This window comes from Bubalus bubalis, chromosome 9 (genome assembly GCF_019923935.1).
Source record: "Bubalus bubalis isolate 160015118507 breed Murrah chromosome 9, NDDB_SH_1, whole genome shotgun sequence".
NCBI lineage: Eukaryota > Metazoa > Chordata > Mammalia > Artiodactyla > Bovidae > Bubalus > Bubalus bubalis.
The window spans coordinates 46600762-46627161 of NC_059165.1; the positions used below are offsets into that span (position 1 = coordinate 46600762).

At 37.9% G+C, this 26400-nt stretch overlaps 1 long non-coding RNA gene across 4 annotated transcripts in view; it reads left to right on the forward strand.

Annotated features, from left to right (window-relative positions):
* The window catches only part of LOC123335033, a 280541-nt gene that overhangs the window by 149312 nt on the left and 104829 nt on the right, over positions 1-26400 (forward strand). The window contains exon 3 of one of the 4 annotated variants that reach the window (XR_006553285.1): positions 4709-4732. The exons of the other annotated variants lie outside the window; for them this stretch is intronic. This is a non-coding gene — a long non-coding RNA (uncharacterized LOC123335033). Of the gene's footprint in view, positions 1-4708; positions 4733-26400 lie in introns of those variants that run through there. 4 annotated transcript variants of the gene reach the window in all.

Genomic DNA, 26400 nt, shown 5'->3' on the forward strand with positions numbered 1-26400 from the left:
TTTCTGTTTTCTCATTATTAGTGTATAGGAATGCAAGGGATTTCTGTGTGTTGATTTTATATCCTGCAACTTTACTATAGTCATTGATTAGTTCTAGTAATTTTCTGGTGGAGTCTTGAGGGTTTTCTATGTAGAGGATCATGTCATCTGCAAAGAGTGAGAGCTTTACTTCTTCTTTTCCAATTTAGATTCCTTTTATTTCTTTTTCTGCTCTGATTGCTGTGGCCAAAACTTCCAAAACTATGTTGAATAGTAATGGTGAAAGTGGGCACCCTTGTCTTGTTCCTGACTTTAGAGGAAATGCTTTCAATTTTTCACCATTGAGGATAATGTTTGCTGTGGGTTTGTCATATATAGCTTTTATTAGGTTGAGGTATGTTCCTTCTATTCCTGCTTTCTGGAGAGTTTTTATCATAAATGGATGTTGAATTTTGTCAAAGGCTTTCTCTGCATCTATTGAGATGATCATATGGTTTTTATTTTTCAATTTGTTAATGTGGTGTATTACATTGATTGATTTGTGGATATTGAAGAATCCTTGCATCCCTGGGATAAAGCCCACTTGGTCATGGTGTATGATCTTTTTAATGCGTTGTTGGATTCTGATTGCTAGAATTTTGTTAAGGATTTTTGCATCTATGTTCATCAGTGATATTGGCCTGTAGTTTTCTTTTTTTGTGGCATCTTTGTCAGGTTTTGGTATTAGGGTGATGGTGGCCTCATAGAATGAGTTTGGAAGTTTGCCTTCCTCTGCAATTTTCTGGAAGAGTTTGAGTAAGATAGGTGTTAGCTCTTCTCTAAATTTTTGGTAGAATTCAGCTGTGAAGCCGTCTGGACCTGGGCTTTTGTTTGCTGGAAGATTTTTGATTACAGTTTCAATTTCCGTGCTTGTGATGGGTCTGTTAAGATTTTCTATTTCTTCCTGGTCGAGTTTTGGAAAGTTGTACTTTTCTAAGAATTGGTCCATTTCTTCCACGTTGTCCATTTTATTGGCATATAATTTTTGATAGTAGTCTCTTATGATCCTTTGTATTTCTGTGTTGTCTGTTGTGATCTCTCCATTTTCATTTCTAATTTTATTGATTTGATTTTTCTCCCTTGGTTTCTTGATGAGTCTGGCTAATGATTTGTCAATTTTATTTATCCTTTCAAAGAACCAGCTTTTGGCTTTGTTGATTTTTGCTATGGTCTCTTTTGTTTCTTTTGCATTTATTTCTGCCCTAATTTTTAAGATTTCTTTCCTTCTGCTAACCCTGGGGTTCTTCATTTCTTCCTTTTCTAATTGCTTTAGGTGTAGAGTTAGGTTATTTATTTGTCTTTTTTCTTGTTTCTTGAGGTGTGCCTGTATTGCTATGAACTTTCCCTTTAGGACTGCTTTTACCGTGTCCCACAGGTTTTGGGTTGTTGTGTTTTTATTTTCATTCGTTTCTATGCAAATTTTGATTTCTTTTTTGATTTCTTCTCTGATTTGTTGGTTATTCAGCAGTGGGTTGTTCAGCCTCCATATGTTGGAATTTTTAATAGTTTCACTAATAGATGGAGAAATATACCATGTTCATGGATTGGAAGAATCAATATAGTGAAAATGAGTATACTACCCAAAGCAATTTATAGATTCAATGCAATCCCTATCAAGCTACCAACGATATTCTTCACAGAGCTAGAACAAATAATTTCCCAATTTGTATGGAAATACAAAAAACCTCGATAAGCCAAAGCTATCTTGAGAAAGAAGAAGGGAACTGGAGGAATCAACCTACCTGACTTCAGGCTCTACTACAAAGCCACAGTTATCAAGACAGTATGGTACTGGCACAAAGACAGAAATATAGATCAATGGAACAAAATAGAAAGCCCAGAGATAAATCCACGCACATATGGACACCTTATCTTTGACAAAGGAGGCAAGAACATACAATGGATTAAAGACAATCTCTTTAACAAGTGATGCTGGGAAAACTGGTCAACCACTTGTAAAAGAATGAAACTAGAGCACTTTCTAACACCGTACACAAAAATAAACTCAAAATGGATTAAAGATCTAAACGTAAGACCAGAAACTATAAAACTCCTAGAGGAGAACATAGGCAAAACACTCTCCGACATACATCACAGCAGGATCCTCTATGACCCACCTCCCAGAATATTGGAAATAAAAGCAAAAATTAACAAATGGGACCTAATTAAACTTAAAAGCTTCTGCACATCAAAGGAAACTATTAGCAAGGTGAAAAGGCAGCCTTCAGAATGGGAGAAAATAATAGCAAATGAAGCAACGGACAAACAGCTAATCTCAAAAATATACAAGCAACTCCTACAGCTCAACTCCAGAAAAATAAATGACCCAATCAAAAAATGGGCCAAAGAACTAAACAGACATTTCTCCAAAGAAGACATACAGATGGCTAACAAACACATGAAAAGATGCTCAACATCACTCATTACCAGAGAAATGCAAATCAAAACCACTATGAGGTACCATTTCACACCAGTCAGAATGGCTGTGATCCAAAAGTCTACAAGCAATAAATGCTGGAGAGGGTGTGGAGAAAAGGGAACCCTCTTACACTGTTGGTGGGAATGCAAACTAGTACAGCCACTATGGAGAACAGTGTGGAGATTCCTTAAAAAACTGGAAATAGAACTGCCTTATGATCCAGCAATCCCACTGCTGGGCATACACACTGAGGAAACCAGAAGGGAAAGAGACACATGTACCCCAATGTTCATCGCAGCACTGTTTATAATAGCCAGGACATGGAAGCAACCTAGATGTCCATCAGCAGATGAATGGATAAGAGAGCAGTGGTACATATACACAATGGAGTACTACTCAGCCATTAAAAAGAATACATTTGAATCAGTTCTAATGAGGTGGATGATACTGGAGCCTATTATACAGAGTGAAGTAAGCCAGAAAGAAAAACACCAATACAGTATACTAATGAATATATATGGAATTTAGAAAGATGGTAACAATAACCCTGTGTACGAGACAGCAAAAGAGACACTGATATATAGAACAGTCTTATGTACTCTGTTGGAGAGGGAGAGGGTGGGAAGATTTGGGAGAATGGCATTGAAATATGTGTAATATCATGTATGAAGCAAGTTGCCAGTCTAGGTTCAATGCACGATACTGGATGCTTGGGGCTGGTGCACTGGGACGATCCAGAGGGATGGAATGGGGAGGGAGGAGGGAGGAGGGTTCAGGATGGGGAGCACATGTATACCTGAGGTGGATTCGTTTTGATGTTTGGCAAAACTAATACAGTGTTTCAGGTTTAAAAATAAAATAAAATTAAACAAACAAACAAAAAAACAAAGATGGTACCAAGGGTTTTATCCTAAAAACTCATGGAAGAGTCACCATACATTCAATGAGACAGACTGCAAATTGAGCAGAATTTTTAAAAGCAAGACGAGAAATTAATTTTTAAGTTATGTTTAAGTTTGCAATGCTAATTAGGCATTATTTTAGTAGACATATGACATTCCATAAGGTAATTAATCTAACCATCACTTTGTTGCTTCAGTTCAGGTTATTTCAGATTTTACAAGTATAAGCATTATTGCAGTTTTTCAAGGCCAGATTCTTATTGGTCAAGTCTCACCTTAAATGTTACCTGCTTAGAAGGCCCTTTCTTTATCACCCATTTCAAAGTTGCACATCATCACATCACTCTATTTAGTCTCTGCTGCTGCTGCTGCTGCTAAGTCGCTTCAGTTGTGTCTGACTCTGTGCGACCCCATAGACGGCAGCCCACCAGGCTCCCCTGTCCCTGGGATTCTCAAGGCAAGAACACTGGAGTGGCTATTTAGTCTCTAGGTAACATTTATCTTGTATACTTTTCCTTATATATTTATCATCCCTCTCTGTCTCTTGGAATGCAAGCTTTGTAAGACCAGAACCTTTGCCTATCTTTCATGATGGGCACAGAGTAGGTCCTCAATAAATGCTTGTTGAAAGAATAAACATTGTGTATGTATGCAGAATGTCATGTACTGGCACTTCTGTTTTTATAGGCTAGATTTCCCAAAAGTGATATTGCTGTGTCAAATTGTTTTTTTATTTGTACCAATATTGGCAGATTAATTTCCTAAAAGGTTATATTATAACACTTCATTCTCCCACCAACAATTTAAGAAAGCAATCATTTCTCTGCATCAGTTGAAGTGTTGGGGGTTTTATCCTTTGATGTTTTGCTTCAGCATTGCTTTCTTATTTTTCAGTCTTTCTGGCTTCTAATGGCTCCAAATAGCATGAGTAATTCTCATACAGTTAATGAATTCTTGTACAAGGCAGCAACAATTTGTTTAGGTCTCACTGAGATTATCTTAAAGAGAGTGTTCACTTTTAACCTCCAAGATTGTTTGATGTTGTGAGTTGAGGAGTTTATCAAGGATAGATTTAACTCTTCAGTCCTTTCCTCTTTAGGGCTTGGAAACTTGAAACCACTAAGGGAATAAGGTTTTTCCCTTTAAAATATGTAATGGTTTTTAAAAGAGAGATTTATGAAAAGAAGTTCTGTAAATCCATATTTTAAAATGCATGCATGTTGGACCATTCTAGGAGAGAGATGTGAATAATGGTATAATTAATGTAATAAATGTTGACTCCATGTTGAAAATAATTTATTTCTGCATAAAATCTATGAAGCTGTAAAGCCCTTCCAGCTGAAACTGATTATTTATATCTCCATTCAAGACAGGTAGATGCTGATTACCACCCGCTTTGTCTGCTTCCCTTCCAGTGGTCCTGTCAGGATCTTCATCCACATCATTCGTCTGTGAGGAAGATTTTCTTTTGTTCCTTGACTGTCGTTTGCCCTTCATTGTTTGGTTTGAATCTCTTGTTTTCATCCAGCTGTCATATATTCTTCCCACTCTCAGAGTCAGGATAATGTGAGAATAACAAAGTCTGAGACTGTATGTTGAGATGCCTCTCCTGCTCTGAACCTGCTGTCTGTGAAGTTAACCCAGCATCACAAGCTCATTTTTCCAGTTTTTCCAGCAAAAGCATGTTGGGTACAGGAATGTGTGCCAGTTAGACTTGTGGACTTGCAATGATAAGGACTCAGGACCCCCAAATCCCACAATCCAGCTAAAAAGAAAGTGTTATGTAAAAAAATCTTGCTGACAAATTAAGTAACAGCATTTGTGAAGTGTCTACAAACCAGATACTCTGTAAAGTCTGCCTCTGATCTCTTATGTGGTGGTGGTTTAGTCGCTAAGTTGTGTCTGATTCTTGTGGCCCCATGGACTGTAGCCAGCCAGGCTCCTCTGTCCATGGGATTTCCCAGGCAAGACTACAGGAGTGAGTTGACATTTCCTTCTCCAGGGGATCTTCCCAACCCAGGGATCAAGTGTCCGGCATTGCAGGCAGATTCTTTACCCCTGAGCCACCAGGGAAGCCCCACAATCTCTTATCCACAATTCCAAATCCCAAGCCTGCTAAGAACAGCAAGATTGGATCTGAACTTATCAGGTCAGGTAAGGTAAACCTGACCTTAAATGACTTGAGCCTATTTATACTCTTTATTCCATTTTAAATGAATAGTCACACATTTCTCCATAGAGATAGTAATGTGGACAGTTGGCACATACTGATCAGATTTTACTGAGGTGATAAGCAATATAAAGTTTGTATAACTTTGCCTGTCAAAATAGAAAATAATTGGAAGTTTGAAACTCAGAGGTTTGCAGTAAAAACTTATAAGCCTATGGGTCAATCTATATGAATATTGATTGCATAAATAATTACACTCATGGATGTAAAAATAAAGAGATCACATATCCAGCAACAGTATCACATCAGTAGTGAAGGAGGTAAATGGAATTAAGGTATGCTAAAGTCTTTTCATGGATGAAGAGCATGAAAAACAAAGGTAATTTTGGGGTAATACACACAAAATAGAAGAAGAGTATATATTTCAAACTTACAGAAAAATTAAATATAAAATCCTTAACAAATCTCAAAACAAGGCAGAGAAGAGTAAAAAGAACATAGAACAAGGAAGGAAAATGTAAAACACACAGAAATATACATTGCATTTAATGGATCCAAACACTCTGTAGAAGTTAAAAAAAAAGAGATTAGAATGAAGATTAAAAAACAGGAAAGAAAGACTTATTTGGGATTTCTGCAAAAACTCAACACTCTGTGCATAAAGGTACATAGAGACTGAAAATGAAGGGGGAAAAAAGTACACTGCTGGCAGACACTCACTAAAAGAATGCTCGTGTGGTCATATGAGTAACCTACAGCAGAAGGTTTACTAGAGCTAAGCTCATTTCATAATACTAAAAAGTTTGATTCATCAGGAAGACAGAACAATCTTATGTGGATCATAACACTTTCTCTAAATATATAAAGAAAAAAATAGAAATACAAGGAGATGTAGACAAATGTATAATACTAATCAGACAATTTTAATACACATCTTTTAGTAACTGATAGAATAATTAAATCAAACATCAGTTAGGATCTAGAGAATTTGAACAGTGTCATTAAAGAGTTGACATGAGTCCTTTTCATGGCAGAGTCCTGAGTGCAGGGTGAAAGTGAAAGTCGCTCAGTCGTGTACAACTTTTTGCAACCCCATGGACTATATAGTCTGTGGAATTCTCGAGGCCAGAATACTGGAGTGGGTAGCCTCTCCCTTCTTCAGGGGATCTTTGCACCCAAGGATAGAAGCCAGGTCTCCTGCATTGCAGGCAGATTCTTTACCAGCTGAGCTATCAGGAAGCCCAAAAAGTTGACATAGTAGTTATAAATAGAATATTAAGTTCACATGGCTGCAGAACATATATTCTTTTCAAGCACATGTAGAATATTTATAAAAAATGGTCACAAAGGAAGTTTGAATAAATTTCAATGTTTGAAATTGTATAGAGTATTTGTTGTGACCCCAACACAATTAATAGACAATAACATATATTTGGATATTAAGAAATATATTTCTGAATATTCTTGGTTAAAGATTATAATGAATATTAGAATATATTTTAACTGAATAATAATAGGAAAGCACTACAATTTAAAATTGATGGGTATAGCTAAAACAGAAATTAGAGGGAAGTTCATTCCTATCAGTGTATATACTAGAAGGTTAAAAAACCTGAAAATTAAGAAGCTAAACATTAGAAAAAAGAATAGCAAAATAAACACAAAGAAAGCAGAGAGGATAGCAGTAGAAATTAATTTTTTAAAACTGCAAGTATGTAATAGAATCAAAAAAGCCAAACAATGTTTCTCTGAAATAACTTTTTAAATAGATAAAGCACTCATGACTGATTCCCCCTGCTCCTCTCCAACAAGAGGGAGATAAGACCCAATAATAATAATAAACTAATTATGTAAAGTAATGCTCAAAATTCTCCAAGCCAGGCTTCAGCAATATGTGAACCGTGAACTTCCTGATGTTCAAGCTGGTTTTAGAAAAGGCAGAGGAACCAGAGATCAAATTGCCAACATTTGCTGGATCATGGAAAAAGCAAGAGAGTTCCAGAAAAACTTTTATTTCTGCTTTATTGACTATGCCAAAGCCTTTGACTGTGTGGATCACAATAAACTGTGGAAAATTCTGAAAGAGATGGGAATACCAGACCACCTGACCTGCCTCTTGAGAAATCTGTATGCAGGTCAGGAAGCAACAGTTAGAACTGGACATGGAACAACAGACTGGTTCCAAATAGGAAAAGGAGTTTGTCAAGGCTGTATATTGTCACCCTGCTTATTTAACTTACATGCAGAGTACATCATGAGAAACGCTGGACTGGAAGAAACACAAGCTGGAATCAAGATTGCTGGGAGAAATATCAATAACCTCAGATATGCAGATGACACCACCCTGATGGCAGAAAGTGAAGAGGAACTGAAAAGCCTCTTGATGAAGGTGAAAGTGGAGAGTGAAAAAGTTGGCTTAAAGCTCAACATTCAGAAAACAAAGATCATGGCATCCGGTCCCCTCACTTCATGGGAAATAGATGGGGAAACAATGGAAACAGTGTCAGACTTTATTTTTCTGGGCTCCAAAATCACTGCAGATGGTGACTGCAGCCATGAAAATAAAAGACGCTTACTCCTTGGAAGGAAAGTTAGGACCAACCTAGATAGCATATTGAAAAGCAGGGACATTCCTTTGCCAACAAAGGTTCGTCTAGTCAAGGCTATGGTTTTTCCAGTGGTCATGTATGGATGTGAGAGTTGGACTGTGAAGAAGGCTGAGCACTGAAGAATTGTTGCTTTTTAACTGTGGTGTTGGAGAAGACTCTTGAGAGTCCCTTGGACTGCAAGGAGATGCAACCAGTCCATTCTGAAGGAGATCAGCCCTGGGTGTTCTTTGGAAGGAATGATGCTAAAGCTGAAACTCCAGTACTTTGGCCACCTCATGCGAAGAGTTGACTCATTGGAAAAGACTCTGATGCTGGGAAGGATTGGGGGCAAGAGGAGAAGGGGATGACAGAGGATGAGATGGCTGGATGGCATCACCGACTCGATGGACGTGAGTCTCAGTGACTCCAGGAGTTGGTGATGGACAGGGAGGCCTGGCGTGCTGCAATGCATGGGGTCGCAAAGAGTCGGACATGACTGAGAGACTGAACTGAACTGAATTATAATAAACTAATAATCATGAAAACATAATACTAAATCATGAAAGCATCATATTACTTTCAATCCACAATATATATAAGAACATCTACATAAATTCTAAATTAAATGCTATTAACAAATGGAATCCAGCACTATTTATTTAAAAAATATAATGCAATTATAATCAAGCTGAGTTTATCTTATTAAAGTCACATTGTTTATCTTTAAATCAGTGTAATTGATCACATTTAACAATATGGATAAAATAAATCAATAGATTAGGAGAAAATCTGATAAAGCTTACCATCCAATCAGGATAAAAATTCCTAGTAAACTAAGAACAGTAGTTATGTTCTTCATATGATAAAAGGTATTTACAAAAATCACAACAGATGTCATGCTTAATGGTGAAACCTTGAATTTTTTTCTTTGATATTAGAAGCAATGTAAGCAGTTCCAATATTACAACTTCTGCTTAACACTGCATCTGGTATCCTGATCAGTACATTAAGGCAAGAAAAAAAAAGACACAAGGATTAGAAATAAATAACTTCCATCATTAAGAGTTATTTAATCACATATGTAGACAATCCAAAATAACTTACATATAAATTACTAGATTTACATATAAATATTAATTACAATAAATTATTGTTATATAATTTATAATATAATTTATATTATATATAATTTATAATTTACAAATATATAATATATAAATTACATATAAATTATTACATATTAATTTATATATAAATTATTATTATAAAAAGAGTTCAAGATTATATCTAATTTGCTGAATACAAAAATCAATGTACAAAAACTGACTTCATTCTGTTTACCAACATTAAACATTGTGAAAATACAATTTTCACATCATTTAGGACAGTTTTGAAAAAAAATGAAGTACTTAGAATGAAATCTACAAAGAGATGTACCAAATTCCTGTAGAGATAATTGTGGAACATTACTGAGAAAATTTAATGAAGAGCTAAATAAATGGAGGAAAATACCATAAGCATGGATTGGTATACTATGTCGGAAATTATGAATTATCACTGAAGTGTCTTATAGATTCAGTGAAATTTCAATCAAAATCCTAATAGTTTTTATATGTATATACATATATGTGTAGCTTGACAAGAGAATTATAATATATATGGAAATACAAATGAATATTGTTCAATAATAAAATGAGATGAAGTACTGAGGTATCTACATCATGGATGAACCATAAAGACATTTTGCTGAGTGAAAGAAAGCAGATGTGAAAGGCTGTATATTGTATGATAGCACTTCTATGAAGTGTTCTGAATAAATAATTCTATATGTAGATAAGGAAAGTAGGTTATTTTGTCTAGGGTTAGGATATTTGATTGAAAATGGAAAATGACTGCTGATAAGTATGGACTTTCCTTTGGGGTGAAGAAAATGTTTTTAAAATTGGTTTTACCATAGACATCTCATAACTCATTACTGGACACTTTATTGCACTCCAGAGAGAAGAAATCCAGCTCCACCCACCAGAACACCAACACAAGCTTCCCTAACCAAGAAACCTTGACAAGCCACCTGTACAAACCCACACACAGTGAGGAAACGCCACAATAAAGAAAACTCCACAAACTGCCAGAATACAGAAAGGACACCCCAAACTCAGCAATTTAAACAAGATGAAGAGATAGGACTACCCAGCAGATAAAGGAACAGGATAAATGCCCACCAAACCAAACAAAAGAGGAAGAGATAGGGAATCTACCTGATAAAGAATTCCGAATAATGATAGTGAAATTGATCCAAAATCTTGAAATCAAAATGGAATCACAGATAAATAGCCTGGAGGCAAGGATTGAGAAGATGCAAGAAAGGTTTAACAAGGACCTAGAAGAAATAAAAAAGAGTCAATACATAATGAATAATGCAATAAATGAAATCAAAAACACTCTGGAGGCAACAAATAGTAGAATAACAGAGGCAGAAGATAGGATTAGTGAATTAGAAGATAGAATGGTAGAAATAAATAAATCATAGAGGAAAAAAGAAAAACGAATTAAAAGAAATGAGGACAATCTCAGAGACCTCCAGGACAATATTAAACGCTACAGCATTTGAATCACAGAAGTCCCAGAAGAAGAAGACAAAAAGAAAGACCATGAGAAAATACTTGAGGAGATAATAGTCGAAAACTTCCCTAAAATGGGGAAGGAAATAATCACTCAAGTCCAAGAAACCCAGAGAGTCCCAAACAGGATAAACCCAAGACAAAACACTCCAAGACACATATTAATCAAATTAACAAAGATCAAGCACAAAGAACAAATATTAAAAGCAGCAAGGGAAAAACAACAAATAACACACAAGGGAATTCCCATAAGGATAACAGCTGATCTTTCAATAGAAACTCTTCAAGCCAGGAGGGAATGGCAAGACATACTTAAAGTGATGAAAGAAAATAACCTACAGCCCAGATTATTGTACCCAGCAAGGATCTCATTCAAATATGAAGGAGAAATCAAAAGCTTTATAGACAAGCAAAAGCTGAGAGAATTCAGCACCACCAAACCAGCTCTCCAACAAAGACTAAAGGATATTCTCTAGACAGGAAACACAAAAACGGTGTATAAATTCGAACCCAAAACAATAAAGTAAATGTCAACGGGATCATACTTATCAATAATTACCTTAAACGTAAATGGGTTGAATGCCCCAACCAAAAGACAAAGACTGGCTGAATGGATACAAAAACAAGACCCGTACATATGCTGTCTACAAGAGACCCACCTCAAAACAGGGGACACATACAGACTGAAAGTGAAGGGCTGGAAAAAGATTTTCCATGCAAATAGGGACCAAAAGAAAGCAGGAGTAGCAATACTCATATCAGATAAAATAGACTTTAAAACAAAGGCTGTGAAAAGAGACAAAGAAGGTCACTACATAATGATCAAAGGATCAATCCAAGAAGAAGATATAACAATTATAAATATATATGCATCCAACACGGGAGCACCACAATATGTAAGACAAATGCTAACAAGTATGAAAGGAGAAATTAACAATAACACAATAATAGTGGGAGACTTTAATACCCCAATCACAACTATGGATAGATCATCTAAACAAAAAATTAACAAGAAAACATGAACTTAAACGATACAGTAGACCAGTTAGACCTAATTGATATCTATAGGACATTTCATCCCAAAACAATGAATTTCACCTTTTTCTCAAGTGCACATGGAACCTTCTCCAGGATAGATCACATCCTGGGCCATAAAGCTAGCCTTGGTAAATTCAAAAAAATAGAAATCATTCCAAGCATCTTTTCTGACCACAATGCAGTAAGATTAGATCTCAATTACAAGAGAAAAACTATTAAAAATTCCAACATATGGAGGCTGAACAACACGCTGCTGAATAACCAACAAATCACAGAAGAAATCAAAAAAGAAATCAAAATTTGCATAGAAACGAATGAAAATGAAAACACAACAACCCAAAACCTGTGGGACACGGTAAAAGCAGTCCTAAGGGGAAAGTTCATAGCAATACAGGCACACCTCAAGAAACAAGAAAAAAGTCAAATAAATAACCTAACTCTACACCTAAAGCAACTAGAAAAGGAAGAAATGAAGAACCCCAGGGTTAGTAGAAGGAAAGAAATCTTAAAACTTAGAGCAGAAATAAATGCAAAAGAAACAAAAGAGACCATAGCAAAAATCAACAAAACCAAAAGCTGGTTCTTTGAAAGGATAAATAAAATTGACAAACCATTAGCCAGACTCATCAAGAAACCAAAGGAGAAAAATCAAATCAATAAAATTAGAAATGAAAATGGAGAGATCACAACAGACAACACAGAAATACAAAGGATCATAAGAGACTACTATCAAAAATTATATGCCAATAAAATGGACAACGTGGAAGAAATGGACCAATTCTTAGAAAAGTACAACTTTCCAAAACTCGACCAGGAAGAAATAGAAAATCTTAACAGACCCATCACAAGCATGGAAATTGAAACTGTAATCAAAAATCGTCCAGCAAACAAAAGCCCAGGTCCAGACGGCTTCACAGCTGAATTCTACCAAAAATTTAGAGAAGAGCTAACACCTATCCTGCTCAAACTCTTCCAGAAAATTGCAGAGGATGGTAAACTTCCAAACTCATTCTATGAGGCCACCATCACCCTAATACCAAAACCTGACAAAGATGCCACAAAAAAAGAAAACTACAGGCCAATATGACTGATGAACATAGATGCAAAAATCCTTAACAAAATTCTAGCAATCAGAATTCAACAACACATTAAAAAGATCATACACCATGACCAAGTGGGCTTTATCCCAGGGATGCAAGGATTCTTCAATATCCGCAAATCAATCAATGTAATACACCACATTAACAAATTGAAAAATAAAAACCATATGATCATCTCAATAGATGCAGAGAAAGCCTTTGACAAAATTCAACATCCATTTATGATAAAAACTCTCCAGAAAGCAGGAATAGAAGGAACATACCTCAACCTAATAAAAGCTATATATGACAAACCCACAGCAAACATTATCCTCAATGGTGAAAAATTGAAAGCATTTCCTCTAAAGTCAGGAACAAGACAAGGGTGCCCACTTTCACCATTACTATTCAACATAGTTTTGGAAGTTTTGGCCATAGCAATCAGAGCAGGAAAAGAAATAAAAGGAATCTAAATTGGAAAAGAAAAAGCAAAACTCTCACTATTTGCAGATGACATGATTCTCTACATAGAAAACCCTAAAGACTCCACCAGAAAATTACTAGAACTAATCAATGACTATAGTAAAGTTGCAGGATATAAAATCAACACACAGAAATCCCTTGCATTCCTATACACTACTAATGAGAAAACAGAAAGAGAAATTAAGGAAACAATTCCATTCACCATTGCAACGGAAAGAATAAAATACTTAGGAATATATCTACCTAAAGAAACTAAAGACCTATATAGAAAACTATAAAACACTGGTGAAAGAAATCAAAGAGGACACTGACAGTTGGAGAAATATACCATGTTCATGGATTGGAAGAATCAATATAGTGAAAATGAGTATACTACCCAAAGCAATTTATAGATTCAATGCAATCCCTATCAAGCTACCAATGGTATTCTTTACAGAGCTAGAACAAATAATTTCCCAATTTGTATGGAAATACAAAAAACCTCGAATAGCCAAAGCTATCTTGAGAAAGAAGAAGGGAACTGGAGGAATCAACCTACCTGACTTCAGGCTCTACTAGAAAGCCACAGTCATCAAGACAGTATGGTACTGGCACAAAGACAGAAATATAGATCAATGGAACAAAATAGAAAGCCCAGAGATAAATCCACGCACATATGGACACCTTATCTTTGACAAAGGAGGCACGAATATACAATGGATTAAAGACAATCACTTTAACAAGTGGTGCTGGGAAAACTGGTCAACCACTTGTAAAAGAATGAAACTAGAACACTTTCTAACACCGTACACAAAAATAAACTCAAAATGGATTAAAGATCTAAACGTAAGACCAGAAACTATAAAACTCCTAGAGGAGAACATAGGCAAAACACTCTCTGACATACATCACAGCAGGATCCTCTATGACCCACCTCCTAGAATATTGGAAATAAAAGCAAAAATAAACAAATGGGACCTAATTAACCTTAAAACCTTCTGCACAACAAAGGAAACTATAAGCAAGGTGAAAAGACAGGCTTCAGAATGGGAGAAAATAATAGCAAATGAAGCAACGGACAAACAATTAATCTCAAAAATATACAACCATCTCCTACAGCTCAACTCCAGAAAAATAAATGACCCAATCAAAAAATGGGCCAAAGAACTAAACAGACATTTCTCCAAAGAAGACATACAGATGGCTAACAAACACATGAAAAGATGCTCAACATCACTCATTATCAGAGAAATGCAAATCAAAACCACTATGAGGTACCATTTCACACCAGTCAGAATGGCTGTGATCCAAAAGTCTACAAGCAATAAATGCTGGAGAGGGTGTGGAGAAAAGGGAACCCTCTTACACTGTTGGTGGGAATGCAAACTAGTACAGCCACTATGGAGAACAGTGTGGAGATTCCTTAAAAAACTGGAAATAGAACTGCCTTATGATCCAGCAATCCCACTGCTGGGCATACACACTGAGGAAACCAGAAGGGAAAGAGACACGTGTACCCCAATGTTCATCGCAGCACTGTTTATAATAGCCAGGACATGGAAGCAACCTAGATGTCCATCAACAGATGAATGGATAAGAAAGCTGTGGTACATATACACAATGGAGTATTACTCAGCCATTGAAAAGAATACATTTGAATCAGTTCTAATGAGGTGGATGAAACTGGAGTCTATTATACAGAGTGAAGTAAGCCAGAAAGAAAAACACCAATACAGTATACTAACGCATATATATGGAATTTAGAAAGATGGTAACAATAACCCTGTATACGAGACAGCAAGAGAGACACTGATGTATAGAACAGTCTTATGGACTCTGTGGGAGAGGGAGAGGGTGGGATGATTTGGGAGAATGGCATTGAAATACGTATAATATCATATATGGAGTGAGTCGCCAGTCCAGGTTTGATGAACGATACTGAATGCTTGGCGCTGGTGCAGTAGGACGACCCAGAGGGATGGTATGGGGAGGGAGGAGGGAGTAGGGTTCAGGATGGGGAACACATGTATACCTGTGGCAGATTCATTTTGATATTTGGCAAAACCAATACAATATTGTAAAGTTTAAAAATAAAATAAAATTTAAAATAATAATAATAAAAAGTATTGATAAAAAAATTGGTTTTAGTGATGATTATACAACTCTGGGAATGTATTAAAGCCATTGACTTGTACATTTTAAATGAGCAAATTACAGTGAGTAAATTGAATTTACATAATACAGTAATATTTAAAAACCTCCAAACTATATAGTATTTAGAAAGGCATGCTTAGGTAGTAAAATGATAAAGAAAATCAAGGAAGTGAATAAGATAAAACTCAGGAGAGTGTTTTTTTTTCCTATGGGAGAGAAGGAATTAAATTAGAGCAGAAGGAAGTGAGTGACTGTTTTTGTCTCTTGCTTTACCCAGGTTATGGTTACACATGCCTTTATTTTACATTAGTATACTGGATTGTCCACTTAGGTTTTAAATATCTGTATCTGTATTTGTGTTATGCTTCACAACAAAAATGTAACAGGATGTAAAAAATTTTATATAAAGGCATAAATAGGAAAGATGATATGGTTAGAAATACGGTAAACCTATCAAGTAGTTGGTAATAAAGACATACCTGACTAGGAATGAAGGCTCTGGGTCTATCTGTCAATTCTCCTCTAGATGCTCCTCCTTTTGGCTCTTGGTTAGTTTGGGGTCAAGTCTTCTATCCCTAGAACATTAAGAGGAGACAAAGCAGTAATCATACATTTCTTTTCTTTTGTGTTCTTCATACTTTCTTATAAGAGTAGTGTAAGTAAGCAGAGTGTAAGGATGATGTAGCAATGATGATGGCGATGAGGACCGTGATGGTGGTGATGATATAATGGATAGCGTTCACTCTGACATTCCCTAAGACAGACAGTGTACTTCATCTCAGGTAGTCTTCAAAACAATCATGGAAAGTAGTTAGTAATTTTCTTACTGATTTTCTTTTCCTATATAAGAAACAGAGGAATGGAAGTTTCAAATGAAACACATGCAAGGTCACCCATTTGGAAAATGAAACAGCAGTGATTGAAATTCGATATATTTCCTTAATCGGTTTTTTTGTCTCTACTTTTTGAATAATAAGTTTAGTATGACTACATCATACCATCTCATACTGATTTTTGTTCCTTTTCCATCATTTGAGAGAGATAGGGAAGGCAGTACTAATTCCGATCTATGAGAAAGAAAAGGATTCTTAGAGGCATCAAAGCATGCTTAAATTGTGACAGGTGACACTGAAATCCAGAGTCCAAAGGTCTCCAGAATTGCCTGACATGTCATAACGTATCATTGGTAATTAGGTACCTGGGGTGTGTTTCTATTACTTTTTGTTTCTTAACTGTGGAATTATTGAGAAAACATCAATCTCACATGTGCATTTCTTCCCGAGTCACTTGCTGCTGCTGCTGCTACTAAGTCGCTTTAGTCATGTCCGACTCTGTGCGACCCCATAGATGGCAGCCCACCAGGCTCCCCCGTCCCTGGGATTCTCCAGGCAAGAGCACTGGAGTGAGTTGCCATTTCCTTTTCCAATGCATTAAAGTGAAAAGTCAAAGTGAAGTTGCTCAATTGTGTCCGAGTCATTTGAGAATGCTGTAATTAGGTTGAATTGTTTAGCCATAGCATGTTCTAAGTGGAGCTTCCTACACTTCAAATCAAATTTCTCTGCTGCTTTGAGGAGCCTTTTCCTCCCTCCTCTCCTTAGCCCTTGCAGAAAGAGCAAAGCCTGGACCACATCCTCTGGAGATATTTCCCCCCAGTAGTCTCTTCTGCCCTCCCACACAAATCCTGGGACCTCATTAACACCTCCTATAGGAGCTCATTCATTTCTTCCCCTCTAACCACAGGGAACTCAACTATTCCTGGAGCTCCTCTCCAGCCAAATAACAGAATGCACTGACAGTTGTTTCTTTGGCAGCTTGACATACTTTTGCATCTCCTGCTTGTTCACACTCCTTAAGAACAATGTGATTTAATGACAGCATAGGGTCCTGGTTTTTCTGCTTTCCTTCACAGCATGAAAGAACTGAAAAGAAACCTATTTTTAAGAATTGTTTCTTCTTTTTCCAAAGAGAAAATGCAGGCTCAGATGGAAATGTCCTGCTTAAAGTGAGTTGCTGCTGCTGCTGCTGCTAAGTCGCTTCAGTCATGTCCGACTCTGTGCGACGCCATAGATGGCAGCCCACCAGGCTCCCCCATCCCTGGGATTCTCCAGGCAAGAACACTGGAGTGGGTTGCCATGTCCTTCTCCAATGCATGAAAGTGAAAAGTTAAAGTGAAGTCACCTAGTCGTGTCCGAATCTTAGCAACCCCATGGACTTCAGCCTACCAGGCTCCTCCATCCATGGAATTTTCCAGGCAAGAGTACTGGAGTAGGGTGCCATTGCCTTCTCTGTAAAGTGAGTTAGTGACTGAGAAAGGATTAGAAACCAGATCTAACTCTTAGGTCTGTATTTTTTCTGTAATTCAGGGTTGCATACAGTTTTGAGATCAATTATATCTTGGTGCTTTTGTTATTTAGATAATTGGGTTTCCAATTACAAAAGGAGCATGATGGTGGGAATATCTTGAGATGGTATGAATGTCTCTCAATTCAGGAATAGCTCAGATTGCTAAAATTCAAGGAAGCTGAAAATGTTAATGATAAAATATGATTACAAGATGATAGAAAACAGGAAAGAATGGATTGAGAGGAATAGTAGTCAGGATTGTGATACACAATTATAGTTAACACCATTTAAAACTTGAACGTGGGAATACTATTAATCATTATGACAAATAATGTCATTTAGGGCAAGAATCGGAGAAGGCAATGGCACCCCACTCCAGTACTCTTGCCTGGAAATTCCCATGGATGGAGGAGCCTGGTGGGCTGCAGTCCATGGGGTCGCTAAGAATTGTACACAACTGAGCGACTTCACTTTCACTTTTCACTTTCATGCATTGGAGAAAGAAAGGGCAACCCACTCCAGTGTTCTTGCCTGGAGAATCCCAGGGACATGGGAGCCTGGTGGGCTGCCGTCTATTGGGTTGCACAGAGTTGGACACGACTGAAGTGACTTAGCAGCAGCAGCAGCATATTCAAATACTCAAGAATATTCAAGAATATTCAAAACATATCTCTTAACCCAAATGTGAAAAAGTCTGGTTGCATGGGTTCAGACTACATGGGTAGTCTGATTTGGTTGGTGGAAAAGAATATGAACAGGAAATGAGAAGGCATGGGTTGTAATTCTGACCCCAGATGTGTTTAGCAAAGATATTTCATCTCACTGATAAAATGAGAAAAAAATACATTATATCCATAGTTACTCAATTTTTTGGTACCTAAGAATCACCTAGGGGATTAGTAAAATGCAGATTCTAGGGGCCCATTTCCAGAGTTTCTGATTCAGTGATTTGGGAGAGGGCTGTGGAGCGTGTATTGCATCAAATTCCTGAGACATTTCTAATGAAAGCACTTCTAGGACCATGCCTGAAAAAAGGAAAATATACTGGGAATAAGGACGCATCAAAGATTTAACAATTTTTTAGCGTTTGCTTCCCACCAGCAGAAACCTAAAATCTAGCTGAAATTCTCTGCCATTTAATAGCACTTTCAGAACATTACCTGTTTGCTGCCTTGGGTCATAATGCCATACGTTCAATTTATGTATCAAATTTATGGGCTTGTGTGGAGGCCAATGCTATCTAGCAGGAGGGAGCATGAGTCTGAATTCCAAGGCAAAGTATTAGCCTGTTTGACTACAACTTCATTTCCTTTGATTCCCCAAGTAGATGTTATAGGTCTCTAGTGCTTTCCAAATAGTTGAACAAGGAGAGGCTCTTCCAATTTTTTAATTAAGCAAGCTTTGACCTTCAAGGCTGTAATTGCTCTTGACATCTAACTTATTGCTTAATTAAAACACAGTGAGATACAAGACCTCTCTTCTGGAAAGAGAGTCATGGTTATTTCTATTTTATTAAAGTCCCTCTTTTATCTGAAAGGTATGGGCTGAGGTGATCATAGGATAATGTCCCATTTTAGACAGAAAGGATCCAGCAGGCCTCAACCTGAAGTGAGTCATATCTTTCTGAGACAACTAGAGCTTATGAAATTATTAGGTAAAAAGAAAAAAAAAAAAACTAAATCATTTTTTTTGTGTTATGTCAGTAGAATAAACAATGAGAAATTAAGAATGATGGCATTTCCTTGAGCAACTGAATAGCAATAATTATTTTCCCCTGTTTTAAAAACAAATACAAAATGATACCAGTTTTCTTTTTTTATATGCCTTTTTTTCACATGACTTTTTAAGTGCCTTTGCATCTGCAGGAAGAAATATTCCATAAAGCTTTTTTCCTTGTTTTACAAAGTCATTGAGGGTTTTAAATGATAATGTGTTTAAAAATTAGAAAGCCAACATCTTTTCCCTCCTCTATTTTCAGAAGAAAGACTTGTGAGAAAGAATGAGGGCAAGAGAAAAAGGAAATTGTTAAGTATGGAGTTATGGATGATTTCTGTAAATCATCCTGGTAACTTGAAAAATGTTTAGAAGAACTAGTACTGCACCATTTAGCCTATTGTGTGTTACGGTGACTTAATTAGACAACAGAGATCAGATTTGCTAAAGAATTGTCAGCCTTCTAGCTTAACTGGCTTGAATGATTGGGCATAAAGTTTATAGTGATAAGATCATGGGTCCTCACATGTTGGAACATGAAAGGGTCTTGGAGATCAATGACTCCAGTTCCTTCAGACATGGAATCCGAGGTAGAGGAAAGGACATAGCAGGACAGTAGGCAGGAGACAGAATCAAAAGAATTCAACCCTTTCTGACTTGCTTTCCACAATCCGGTGCCATTTTCCATCATTGTAGGAATGAGATGCAGTCTAAAGGGCCACAGTATACATCCACGCTTGGGTTTCTCTGTTGGGAAAAAGAAGCAAAGCTAGTTTGTTCCTAGAAGATGAACACATACTGTCAATATATCTTTTAAATTCAAGTGTGCCTCTGTGTGTGTTTGAGTGAACTCTGGGAGATGATGAAGGACAGGGAAGCCTGGTGTGCTGCAGACCATGGAGTTGCAGAGTCGAACATGACTGAGTGACTAAACAACTGTGTGTGTGTGAATCTATATATATTTATAGTGTTTGTATCATTTTTTTTCCACTTCACATTGTTCCCTAAGAATTTTCCCAATGTCATTAACACTCTTTGGAAAAAAAATGGTTTGGTAGGATTACATCCCATTTTATCACATGGGAATAGTATTTTCTTCACTCATTGGTTAATTTTTAAATAACATTTATAGTTTTTAAAATACTGATGGACACTTTTTATAGAAATCTTTGACTGAATTACTGAATTTTTTCCTTGGTTAAATTCCTAGACTCAGAATATCTGGGTCAAAGGGCAGACTCTTTTGTTTGTTTGCTTGCTTGCTTTTTAAAATTAATTTTTATTGAGATACAGGTGCTTTACAATAGGTCCCTAACCTCTGGGATATAACGCCTGATGATCTGAGGTGAAGCTGATAGATGAATAATAGAAATAAAGTACATGATAAATGTAATGCACTTGAATTATCCCGAAACCACCACCCCCACACAGTCCATGGAAAAATGGTCTCCTTGTAACTGGCTCCTGGTCCACAAAGCTTGGGGACCACGGTTTTCTGCTATACAGCAAAGTGAATCGGTTATGCAAAAACATATATTCCCTCTTTTTTAGATTTCCTTCCCATTTAGGTCACCACAGAGCATTGAGTAGAGTTTTCTGTTCTATGCAATAAGTCCTGATTAATTACTTGTTTTACACATGGTGGTGTATATATGTCAATCCCAACCTCCCAGTTCATCTCACCCTTTCCTTCCTCCCTTGATATCCATGTGTTTGTTTTCTACATGTGGCTCTTGCCTTCTGCTGTGCAAATAAGTTCATCTTTACCATTTTTCTAGATATTACATGTAAGTGATATTATATGATATTTGTTTTTGTCTTTTTGACTTACTTCACTATGACAGTTTCTGGGTCTGTCCACATTTCTTCAGATGATACTGTTTCATTTCTTTTTATGCCTGAGCAATAATTCACTTTATATATGTGCTACATCCTTTTTGTATATTTCTCTGTTGTTGGACATTTAGGTTGCTTCTATGCCCCAGCTATTGTAAATAGTGCTACCGTGAACATTGGGTTGTATGTATCTTTTTGAAAAGACCCATTTTGGGGCTTCTGACACATCTTGCCTTGGGAGTCTTCAAAGGAGGCTAATAAACAGGGCCCTTCTTTCCTGTTTAGATCATAAACAAAGTGAGAATTAAGACAAAGAGTAAGGCATATGGAAATAAAAATGTCACACAATTGTTAAAACTGCATCAGAGGATATATCTTAGCTTAAGAGCCCAGTGGGCTTCCTAACTAAGCCCCATGGTCAAACTTACAGCATGCAGAAGAGGATAAATACCTGCTTCCTACAGGCAGTGCACTCACTTAGAGAAGAAATGGGAGCTGTTGAAGGCAGCATGCATATTTCCTTTCCCCAAATTACTGCTTGTGTGAATTAGTCCACTCGCTTTTGGTGCAGCCAGAAGATGAGCAGAGATATCTGGGAGTATCTTGAATATTGAAATTCCCTCAAGAATAGAAGAAGCATTCCCTCCCCTAAATACTCAGCAAATTGCTCCTCCATCCAACATCTCCTGACTCTGCTAAGTGCCAGGTGCCCTACAGAACACTGAAGGGAACTAGATGAATTAAGACACACTGTGTGCTCTGAGGTGACTGTAGTTGATATTTCTCAAAGACCTTTCACATAGCCAGTTTGATGGGGTTTCAATGGGCAGTGCCCTGTGAGATAAGAGAGCACTCCATCTTAGGACTTGGGCATCTAGCCTACTACCAGCAGAGAAAACCACTGGCTAGAATTTTATTGATCACCCATTCCCTCAGAGCAGGATGACAACCTGAGAAATTAATTTTGCTTCGAGACAAAGGATGCTGTTCAAAGGATATAATAGTACTTGGTCTGTTCAGGTAGTAATGGTAATAATAGCAGGAGTTATTATGTATTGAACAGTTGCTAGATGTCAGCCTCTCTGCAAAGCCCTTCGGGATGATTTCTCCTTGAATACTATTCATAACTCTAGGAGTCAGGTGCCAAACTGAGGCTAAGGGAGGTTGTTAGTAGTAAGTCCAAGGGTATCAGTTACTGGGGGATAGATTCAAAGTCAAGTGTGTTTAACACCAGGGCTTGAACTTTTAATTATTACATTTCAGATAGAGGAGAACAAGTGATTCCTCAGATGTATAGAGCAGTCAGGAAATCTTGGGAGAAATGGTAGTTCACAGGTTTAGAGAGATGATCAGTGAGCACCTGGGAAATCTCTTAGCAGGTTCCATGGCTCACGTTGAAGACAGAAAGGGAAAGAGCACCCTAAGAGTGCTCTGTGGGTACCAGAAGCAGAATTTTCAGAAAGAGTGGCTGTGATGCAGACTGTAAATGAAGCAGAAGTTTAGTTCTTAAAAACAGAGGTCTAAAATTTGAGAATGTACAGTGCTCCTCTTGTATTTGTCAGGGAGGAAGACCTATTCCTCTGTTTTCTTAGGTTCAAGAGTTGGGGGTGGGAGGGTGAGAGTTAAACAAACAAACAAAACAGAGTAACAGGAGAAAAAGCGTGTAAGTGCTATTTATGTTTATTTGCACTGATGTTCACAGAAAATAAGTGAAACTCAAAGAGGCTTGGACTTGAGGGCTTATAAATCCTTTTAGCAAACGAGAAGGGATATGGGCTTCAGAGACTGGTGCATTGTGGAGAAGTATAGGGATGAAACTAATGGACGACAACAGTTGTTTTAGTGAGGTCTGTTTGTACAGACTTATCTCAGGCTGACTCTTTGCCTCCAGTAATGTGTCACCCTCTTCTTCTTGGTATGGGGGAGGGGTATACTGTCACAAGGAAAATTTATGCCATCTGCATAAAAAGAAATTTATGCTTTACCTTTAGGCAGAAGAGGATGAGGGCAGAGAACTCTTTCTGCATCTGTTGATTCTCAGTTGCATTCAGGTCAAAGTATTCCTTAGGTCAAAGTGGCATATTTTAGGGTAGTGTATCCTGATCCCTTTTTCTGTGTGTCCTCTTCTAATAAATCTAATAAAGTAGGATTGATGCTTTATGATTGTCAATCATAAATGGAGTTATCAGTCCACTCTTTCCAAGGCAGAGGGTATGTCCTTGGAACAGAATTCTCTGAAATGGGTAATTGGCTGAGATGAGTGCGTCTGGGTCCTCTGTGAAACAGGCACCAAGATGGGACTGAATGTGCAAGGATTTTATTTTAGGGGCAATACTTGTGTAAAAGAAAAGAGGGAATGAATCAGGAAGGTTGAGAGAGTTGCAGTGCCATGAGACAATGTGAAAGAGAGATAGAAGGTGGAATTAATCATCATGAACTACCATGCAATCTATGAAAGGTTCAGCCAAGACATCAGAGAGTCTCAAGGTGATGCAGGACATCAGTGGTGTCTGTCTCCTAGGATGGCTCTGTCTTAGGGGCCCCTCTGGACCTAGTCATTAGCTGGCAGCCAGAGGGAGTCATGGTGTCTGTGCCAGTGTGGGGATGATTTCAAAGTTCATCAGTTGGGATCCTAAGTCACCCTCCCTTTAGTGACAAAGGTCTGGTAGTCAAAGCTATGATTTTTTCCAGTAGTCAGTACAGTCCAGATTTTAGTGACAGTCACTCAGTCGTGTCTTTTTGTGACCCCATGGACTACACAGTCCATGAGATTCTCCAGGCCAGAATACTGGAGTGGGTAGCCATTCCCTTCTTCAGGAGATCTTCCCAACCAGGGATTGAACCCAGGTCTCCCACATTGCAGGTAGATTCTTTACCAGCTGAGCCACCAGGGAAGGCCACAGATGTGAGAGTTGGACCATAAAGAAGGCTGAGCACTGCAGAATGGATGCCTTTGAACTGTGTTACTGGAGAAGACTCCTGAGGGTCCTTTGGACTGCAGGGAGATCAAACAAGTCAATCCTAAAGGAAATCAACCCTGAATATTCATTGGAAGGACTGATACTGAAGCTCCAAAACTTTGGCTACCTGATGTGAAGAGCTGACTCATTGAAAAAGATGCTGATGCTGGGAAAGATTGAAGGCAGGAGGAGGAGAGGGCAACAGCGGATGAGATGGTTGGATGGCATCACTGCCTCAATGGACATGAGTTTGAGCAAACTCTGGGAGATGGTGAAGGACAGGGAAGCCTGGCATGCTGCAGTCCATGGGGTCACAAAGAGGTGGACACGACTGAGCGACTGAACAACAACAACTATAGGAGGTGATCAAGGAACTTTCTCAGGACTGTGCAAGTATATATCAGAGCATGCTTCAATAGTATATAGCTGAGAAACTGAGAGACAGCGAGATCGATGAATTTCCTCCAGATGAATGCTGACTCTGAGATAGAAACTCAGGTTGCTTGGGTGTGAAGTTCCTCTCCCTCAGGAAGTACTCAGTATAAAGTTCTGCTGGAGAAGTTTTCTCAAACTTGAATGTGCATCAGAATCCCCTGGAGCCTTGTTAAAACAGTGAATGCTTGGAACCATCCCCACAGTTTCTGAGTCTAGAGATCAAAGCAGGGCCTGGGAATTTGCATTTCTAACAGATTCCCAGGTGAAGCTGATACTGCCAGTGAGGGAAATAAGCTTCGAGAACCTCTGTACTCAGTATTTTATGTTTTTTGGTTCTCTGCATGCACACACACGTGTGTGTGTGTGTGTGTGTATGTGTGTGTGTGTGTTTGTGTGATTAGAGGTAGGGGGCAGGGGAAAATGTCTTATTTATTTTATAAACTCCCCCTCACACAGTTGAAACACTGTGCCTGAGCTGTCATAGGTATGTAATAAATATTTGTGAAATTGAATTGCCTTTACTTGAGAAAAATTTTATGAAATACTCAATTTCATGAAAATAGACTCATCTTTTCTGAGGAAAAACATTGGAACTGAGTCATATTTCTGCCAGAAAGGACTTCTTCTTGAGAGAAACAGAAGGTGCCTTGTCTGTTTCCCTATCCCTGTGGCATTTAACACCTCTCCTGCTACTGCTGCTGCTAAGTCGCTTCAGTCGTGTCCAACTCTGTGCGACCCCATAGACAGCAGCCCACCAGGCTCTGCCGTCCCTAGGATTCTCCAGGCAAGAACACTGGAGTGGGTTGCCATTTCCTTCTCCAATGCAGGAAAGTGAAAAGTGAAAGTGAAGTTGCTCAGTCTGTCCGACTCTTATAGACCCCATGGACTGCAGCCCACCAGGCTCCTCCATCCATGGGATTTTCCAGGCAAGAGTACTGGAGTGGGGTGCCATTGCCTTCTCTGAACACCTCTCCTACTTCAACCATATTCACTGAAGACAGGGAACACAAGAGGGCAGAAGCAGGGTGGCAAAGTCAATGTGATGTCTAGTTTGTGGATGGTTCTATTTTACTTGTGCGTGCGCGCAGGCACACACACACACACACACACACACACATTCACAAACACATATGCATGTGTGCTCAGTTGTGTCCGACTCTTTGCGACCCTTTGGACTATAGCCCGCCAGGCTCCTCTGCCAATGGGATTTTTCAGGCAAGAATACTAGATTGGGTTGCCATTTCCTCCTCCAGGGTATCTTCTTGAACCAGGGCTCGAACCCGTGTCTCCTGTGTCTCCTGCCTTGCAGGTGAATTCTTTATTGGCTGAGCAATCAGGAAAGCCCATATATACATATGCATAAATATATATTAAATAAATATATATGTAAATAAACACATAAATAAAACATATGTATATATGTATGTGTATATATAAAAGACTATGTAATACAGAGTAGAGTATTATAAATAAATATACATTAGAATTTATTTATCTTTGATGCATGCAACAGCAAGTACAAGGGAAGATGTGGTGGCTGCTAGTTTTCCCATCTGATAATAACTGAGAATTCACTTCCTTCCCTGGGGCTGCTGGGTTTTTTACTTTGTATAGTCAGATGGGACCGGATGCCATGATCTTAGCTTTCTGAATGATGAGAAG